This window comes from Pteropus medius, unplaced genomic scaffold, assembly GCF_902729225.1.
Source record: "Pteropus medius unplaced genomic scaffold, Ma_sr-lr_union100, whole genome shotgun sequence".
NCBI lineage: Eukaryota > Metazoa > Chordata > Mammalia > Chiroptera > Pteropodidae > Pteropus > Pteropus medius.
This window is the reverse complement of record NW_024344378.1, coordinates 54,811,607-54,819,124: the sequence shown is the minus strand read 5'-3', so window position 1 is coordinate 54,819,124 and position 7,518 is coordinate 54,811,607. Positions and strand designations below refer to the sequence as shown.

The window sequence follows — 7,518 nt, the reverse complement described above, 5'->3', positions numbered from 1 at the left end:
GCAATAGTTTTCTTCTCTGTCCTCTGTTTGGTTCCAAGTTCTTCATTCTTGTGTTACATTCTGTCTGATTTGAAATATTTAGAGTAGTTTTTGTTGTTTTAATTGGATGTGACTAAAATATTTCATGGTCTGTCCACTGATAACCTCTCTAGCTTCATATGCCATCTTTTCCCCCATCAATTTATGAGCTCCAGTCATATGATGCTTTGTCTCGAATGTGCCCCACTTCTTCTCATTTGGATAATTTGTATTCATCCTCAAGAGCTTAACTTTTCCTCCATAAAAAAGCATCCCAACTCTCCTAAACTACCATAGTTACCCTGCCATTTTTCCCATAGAAGCCTATCCTACCACTTACCGAATTTTAACATAGCTGTTGAATTGTCCATCTCCCCAGTTAGAAAACAAGCTCTGTGAGAGTATGGGCTATGACTTCCCTTTTTACCACAGTTCCCCCAGCTTCAGGCACAATGCCTGATACATGAATAATGGTCAAAAAATATTTTCAAGTGAAAAAAATAAGTAGTATATATCAAGTGAATTTTAATGGAAGCCAATCCATGTTCGTGGCTAATTTTGTGTTGCAAATACAGAAATCAATTTTTAAGCTCCTAAAATAAATCGTTATTTTTATGGTGGAGTTCTGAGAATTTTGTATGTTCTACAAAAGAGTACCTTGACCTCTGGGTGTTCTGGCACCCGTAGATGTCTTAGGACAACAACTGTCATGTTTTTCTTTCCTCACCCTGTATCTTGGGCCTTGTTTCATTAAACCTTGCTTTGGTGAACCATTTCTAATGGTTCTCACTTTAATGTACTATTTGGTAAATGATAGCATATATTCAAAAGAACAAGGAATTTTTGGAGAGAACTCCTGATTCAAAAGTAGAGGAGAAAATAATGGGATTTTTTGGGTTCCAATAAAATGACTATTGAAGATTTATTTGGGGATTAAAAAAAAGCCTCCTGGTCTCCCTTATGATACCAAATTAGTAACTCTTCCTGACTGTTCAAGTGTGACTAGCTGCATGTGTGTGTATGTGTGTGACAGACACAGAGATTTTGAGAGAGGAACAGAGAGAAAGACAGGGACAAAGAGAGACAGAGAAAGAAATAATTGTAGAGAGAAAGGGTTTGTTTTTTTTTCTTATACTATTTATTTTTTTCTTAGCCTTAGCATGGTTCTCTCTTGCTAGAAGAGATAGAGGTATCATACTATAGTGCTAAAAACCTGAATTTTACATTTACACAAAAGTGTATTTGATTCCTAATAATTAAATGAGCTTGGAAAAGGCAGTAAATTATGATCCATTATTTCTTCACATAAAAAATGGGAAATGTAATAAATACCTTATAGGGTTGTTCTGAAGATTCAATTATATAAAAGTTGCAATGAGTTATGTCAAAACTTAGTGTCCTACAATATTAGTTATGACTAAAAGAGGCTCATTTTAAAAAGACTCATTTAAAGGTGCTAAATGAAGAGCACAAAAGTAACACTGAATAGTGATCTTCTGATCGGCTGTCCAAAGAATGGATGATATGGGAAAAAGTTCCCATATCATTTCCTTTCCACCACAGAATCTTCAGGTCATATAACCTACAGTACTGGAATATACCTCAAGTGACAATTGTCAAAATAACTTCATAGCTTCTTCCAAATATAAAAGAATTAGACTTGCTTTCTGTGACTTTAAGAGGCAGTACTGGGTGTCCTCTGGGAAGTCTGGTGCAGATGTGTTTTAGCTAATATGTTAGCCATCCACTGACCTTGGATAAGTATTAGCTCTGGATTTGGGGGGAAATGGAGAGAGGACATAAGTAGAAGTTGGTGAGCATAGGTAAGGATGCCGTCCATATACTTTGAGCCTGGCATGAGTTTGGACGCTGAATGTTGCTTCCATCCCTAAGTTTATGTCGATCTGTGTCTCACTCTGGCAGCAACATTCTGCGCTCTGACATATAGCTGGTATAGAATTTATCCTGTGTGTTGTCTCAGGAAATCAGTAGTGGCTTATTTGGGACAGAAGGAATGATGACATTTAGAATAACACTTCTTGGGTACCAGAGTCTCTACTAAATATTTTATATGTATTTCTCAATGAAAATTTACTCTTGTTATAATGTATGTCTTTGGATCATGATGAATAGTGTCAACATAAGAAACATCTAAACTTGTAAAAAATTTTAATGAGTTTATTTTAGCCAAGCTGACAATTTCTGGGAAGCAAAAGAAATTGCTCCAGAGAATGGCAATTTTTGTTTGTTTGTTTGTTTGTTTGTTTTGACATTGGACTCGAAGTAGGAGACTTAAAGAGGGTTACATGCAATCCATTAGTAGCAGATTAGGAAGGCAGGAGAAAGCAAAGCAGGGAAATATCTGGGATTAGCTAAAAAGTAGAACAGAGAGACACATACTTCTTTTACCTTGGTGAGTACATAATAGTTAATAATTAATGTTTACAGTGTGTGGTGAGAGTGGTATTCAGAGAAGAAGATAACTAGGGATTCCGTGGTCCCTTGCTCTGGTACAGTGGGTTGTGCCCTGAGGGATCTAGAAAAAAGGATTATTCTGATATTCCAAGGATTTGTTATCTTGGATGCAAAAAGACAATAGACAAGCTTATTTAAAGTAAAGATTGACCTTTGTCAAGAAAGCTACAGGCCCAGGATGTGACTATCCTACATGATCTGCTTTTAGTTAGGAGTTTTTATGTTCAGACCATCTGATGTGGTTAATATTATTCTCTGAGTTTATAGGGCCTGCCATGCTGGCCTCCTCTGAGCTTGTCAGGTTTAGTGTGAGGCTTCTTTGTCATCCACAAAAGTAACATTTTGTCCTCTGAAAATCTGCAAGTATAAGAGCCATTTCATATTACATGGATACTGCTTTTTTTTTTTTTTTAGCAGTAATATGAAGTTGGAGATAAGAAATACCCCTTTATGAAAAGACATTTTGCCTTTTTTTCATCTGTGACAATGTTCCCTAGTTTGATGTCTGATTCACTGCCTAACATTTACTGCCTTGAGTCTCTTTAGGTTTGGAATGCGCAGTCTCAATCCTCTTTCTCAGAGATAATTTTTTTTTTTCTTCTGAGGATTAATTCTTTCTTCTGAGGCAGGACTGTTTTGCTTATAAAATGTCCCAGAAGAAAAAAATGTTCATTTCTTATGGGAATGGAGACTGAGAAAGATTACAGAGAGCCTGGGGCAGTGTGTGTGTGTGTGTGTGTGTGTGTGTGTGTGTGTGTGTGTGTGTAAATACCCCCTTCTCCCCTATCATGTTCAGCAAAGCTTGAAATCTCCATCTAACTGATTTATAAGGCATGACAGTTAAATAAGATCAAATGAGGAACTCCATCACAACTGTTTTTAAGAAAGATCACTGTATCACTGTTCTACTGCCAGATGGCGTTTGCATTTCACAGTCTAGGCCTGTTTTTCAGGGCTGGAAAGTGATCTTAGCTTTTCTAAAAGGAAACCTATATGTTAAAATTGGCCACAAAGGTAGATGGGAACAGAAATGCTCTTAATGGTGCATTAAGTCTCAAATTACTTGAGGTTATTTATCAGAGCTCAGTTGTACGATTTTAACAGTGCAGATTTCATATTTCACACTTTCTGGATTGAAGTGTCATTTAGAATTCAAATTGTCTTAACAGCAAATGCAATAATCAAAGCAGATTCACATATGGTAATCTATGAGCTAAACCTTTCATTGCAGATTTCTGATTTGCCTCCTTCAACTCTCTCTAAGAAAGAAGTTTGCTTGGAATGAAAGCTGTAGTGATAATATCATCATCAATGTCATCATCGTCATTATTAATCAGTTTTATTGTTGTAACCATTACTATTGTTATTTAGCCCCAAAATCAGCACTGCAGAGAGATCATTGTAAGTGATAACCAGTCCAAGAGGTGTGTGGAAATGCCAGGAATCTGAAATGGACAAATTTGAACCATCTCCTTTATAAGCTGGGTCTTAGCAGAGTGGTTTAACCATAAAAATACACCTAAAAACTTAAGATATCTGAAAGCAGAGCACAATCACTGTTGGGGATATAGAGGCCTGCTTGCATTTGTATCTCAGATCAGTAATAAATGTGTGCGTGTTCTACAAATCCTGATTTCCTTTTTCTTGCAGGCAGATGAAGGTTATACAAAGGCCTTGAAGTCCAATTGAAGTTAGTTTGTATCTTGCTCTACTCTTAAAGTAAACTTTCTTCTTCTTCTTTTTTTTTTTTTTTTGTTTTTAAGCATGGCAACCCTTGGTTGACCTCACAGATTGCAAGGACCTTGTCAGCTTACAATTCCTTATTTTTTATGCCTACAGCACCTGGTCTTCCTAGATGGTATCCCATCCAAGTACTAACTAGGCCCGACCCTGCTTAGCTTCCGAGATCAGACGGGATCGGGCTTGTTCAGGGTAGCATGGCCATAGACTTAACATAAACTTTCTAATACTCAACCTTTCTCATCTGTCAAATGTAGTCAATGACAGCATTGTTGGAAGAATTGAATGAGGCAAAACATGCAAAAGTGTTTATCACCCACTTGACATATTTCATAGAAAATACTTTATAAATGTTAGCTATTGGTTTTGCTAAACTGATAAAGTGTAAGTAATCATAAACATTCTGTGATAATATGATTTACATTCTCATTGAAAATACTTTGTATGGGTGTATCTCATAGGTAAGAAATAACTTACAATCAGATAAATTAAGATATAATATTCTCTTGATATTTAGAACTGTATTTTCTTAAAATATTTCATCAGTAAATATTTCATCAGCAAACAGCATAACAGCTTCTTGCTCTCTTTCTTAAGATTTCTGGTGTGAGAAAGGTGGAATGGGTGGCTTTTGACAACTATGGTAGCCTGATGTATTAGAGAGGCACTCTGGTTTAGTACTTTTGAGCTAGGTTGTATGGTTTACATATATTGCGCTGTTTACTATTTCCACAACCCCAGGCAAGTAAGTTGGTCTCTCTGAGCCCCTGCTTTCTCATTGGAATTATGATGAGAAATAAATTAGTAACTGAATACTGAGCCTCTGATGAAATGCTAAGCATCTTGTAGATATATAAAAATATTCTCGGACTAAGTCAAAATTATTAGGAAGTGGGAGATGGGAAATAACATATAAGAAACATCTTTATGCTAAACAGATTGAAGAATCAGAGAGTGGGAAGGTGACAAGACAAACTCCAGAAAAGCTGTACTGTCACTTCATGATTTTCTAGTTAGTTCTTAATCCAACTAAATTGCTTTCTTTAACAACAGCAAAACAATTTCATCTTTGGTTTTCATAATACATTTTGTGTTATTTTTTTTTCTAACAAAGCAGTTGCTATAGACAATGTTTGTGTCCCTCAAATTCACACGTTGAAACCTTATCTCCAATGAGATGTCATTTTTGAGGTGAGTCCTTTGTGAGGTGATTAGGTTATGAGGATGAAGCCCTCAAGATGGGATTAGTGCCCTTGTAAAAGAGACCCTAGAGAGCTCCCTTGCTTTTTTCTGTGAGGACACAGAAAGAAGATGGACATTTATGAAGCAAGCAGTGGTTTCTTACCAGATACCAATTCTATTGGTGCCTTGATCTTGGATTTCCAGTTCCTAGAAGTGTGAGAAATAAACTGCTGTTGTTTATAAACCACCAAGTCAGTGGTATTCTGTTATAGCACTGAACAGACTGAAACTGGTCATTACGGTTTTTTGTTTGTTTTGTTTTTAATTCCTCTGGCCCTTTTTTACTTTCAAACAAGCAAATTTTAGACTCCTTTGACTCAAATATTACATTGGGTAATTTTCTGGGATCAGAAGTGGGAAGGTTGTAGAGAGACAAGGGTTCTGGCTGTGTCAAAATTGAATCCTGAGCAACACTACCTGGGCCCAACAGGGACTCGAGCTCTCACCATGAAATCCTGGAGAGCAGAACTAAGAATTTTCTATTTCAGATATTATTTATAACATGACTTTTGAGCCACGAACACACCTAAAACCATGACACAAACACTGACATGACCTCCTGAGTTTCTATGTTTCTCATGGAAACCTGAAAATTAAGATGCCTAATTCTGATAACCCAGAGAAATCACAGACCTGGTGCTAGGGCTGCTTGGGGGAAAAAAGTGGGCAACATGCCCTTCATCCTTCCCTGAAGCAAGACTCTATGTGTAAGAAACCTAATATTCCAAAGGGTGAAGTGATGTTCTAATCGCAGAAGCTTGTGGGATACCAGATCTGACTCAGCCATTAAAGAGCGTGTGACCTTGGAGAATCTATCTTTTCTGAATCTATCTTCTGATATCTAGAAAACTGAATGACATATTTTTTTATACTCAGCATTGTTATTAAGTAAAATTAAGTGAATTGTAAGCAGTAACTGGGTTTATAGATATCAATTATTTTTTTAAACACAGTTAGTAGAGTGGGTTATATAAAATATTGAAATGTTTATATTTTACACTATTAAGTCTTAAAAATTCTGCTTTTACTGTTCTGTATTTTTAAAAGCAGGGTCAGTGGTACTGGTATTACTGAGAGCACGAATCCCCAGACCAAACTATACCATGAGCTGGTACATCATCTAAATTCTCCAGAGACTCTCAAGAACCAAGGATGGGAAAAAGAGGGAGGATGAAGCTGAGCTGTAGCTGCTGTTCCTGCAGGTGAAGCATGGATTAAAAACAAAACAAAACAAAAACAATCTCAGTAGTTAGAGGACAAGCCGGTCAAAGTACAAAGGGCCTGTTATAACTCCATTGGGTAAAACTTATTTCTATTCCACAGTTGAAATAAGATGTGACAGGAGTACTTTTTACTTAGATTGCATGTTTTGGGATTCCTTATTATGGGGCTACTAATAAATATAATCAGGTAGTTAAGGCTGCCTCTATCTAGAGCTACCCTTAAGAACCACAACTGCTCACATCCTGGAGATGCAATTGTCAGCAGCAAAGAATTAAGTCAGATTTGGAGTTCTGTGTTATTGCAGCCTCAAGGTGAGGCATCAGAAGAAAGGTTGAAACACCAATTTCAGTACTTCCTAACTTAGGTAGGCCTAGGCTTAGCTTCTTAATATATAAAATAGGGATAATCATTATCTTATTTATAACCTTATAATGTATATTATTTATGTATCTGCTTTGTAAGGAACATTTAAATTAATACTGGCTAGAATATTCAGACAGACTTTAAGTTGGAGATTGAACTTAAGCACTGAAGACTGTTTAAAATTTGGCTATAAAGAAAGCATGAAAGGGATAGCTGGTTTGAGTGGAAGAGCATAAACAACAATGTAAAAGGTGGTGCAATGACACTATTTAGTGCAGCGTGTTTGGAACTTATTGTTTAATTAAATTCAGGACTACATGGTCTTATTCAGAGTAGAGAAAGAGTAACTTTTATTTCCAACAGTATGATAAAACATACCTTGGCAGACTCTTTTAATGAAAACAGTTAAAAATGCTGAATTAAAAAAAAAGATGCACTATTGTATAAACAAAAAGA

The 7,518-nt window shown here is 36.2% G+C and overlaps 1 pseudogene; it reads right to left on the bottom strand.

Annotated features, from left to right (window-relative positions):
• Positions 1 to 4,323: 4,323 nt before the first annotated feature.
• Positions 4,324 to 4,442, bottom strand: LOC120609747 (uncharacterized; annotated as a pseudogene).
• Between the last annotated feature and the right edge of the window lie 3,076 nt (positions 4,443 to 7,518).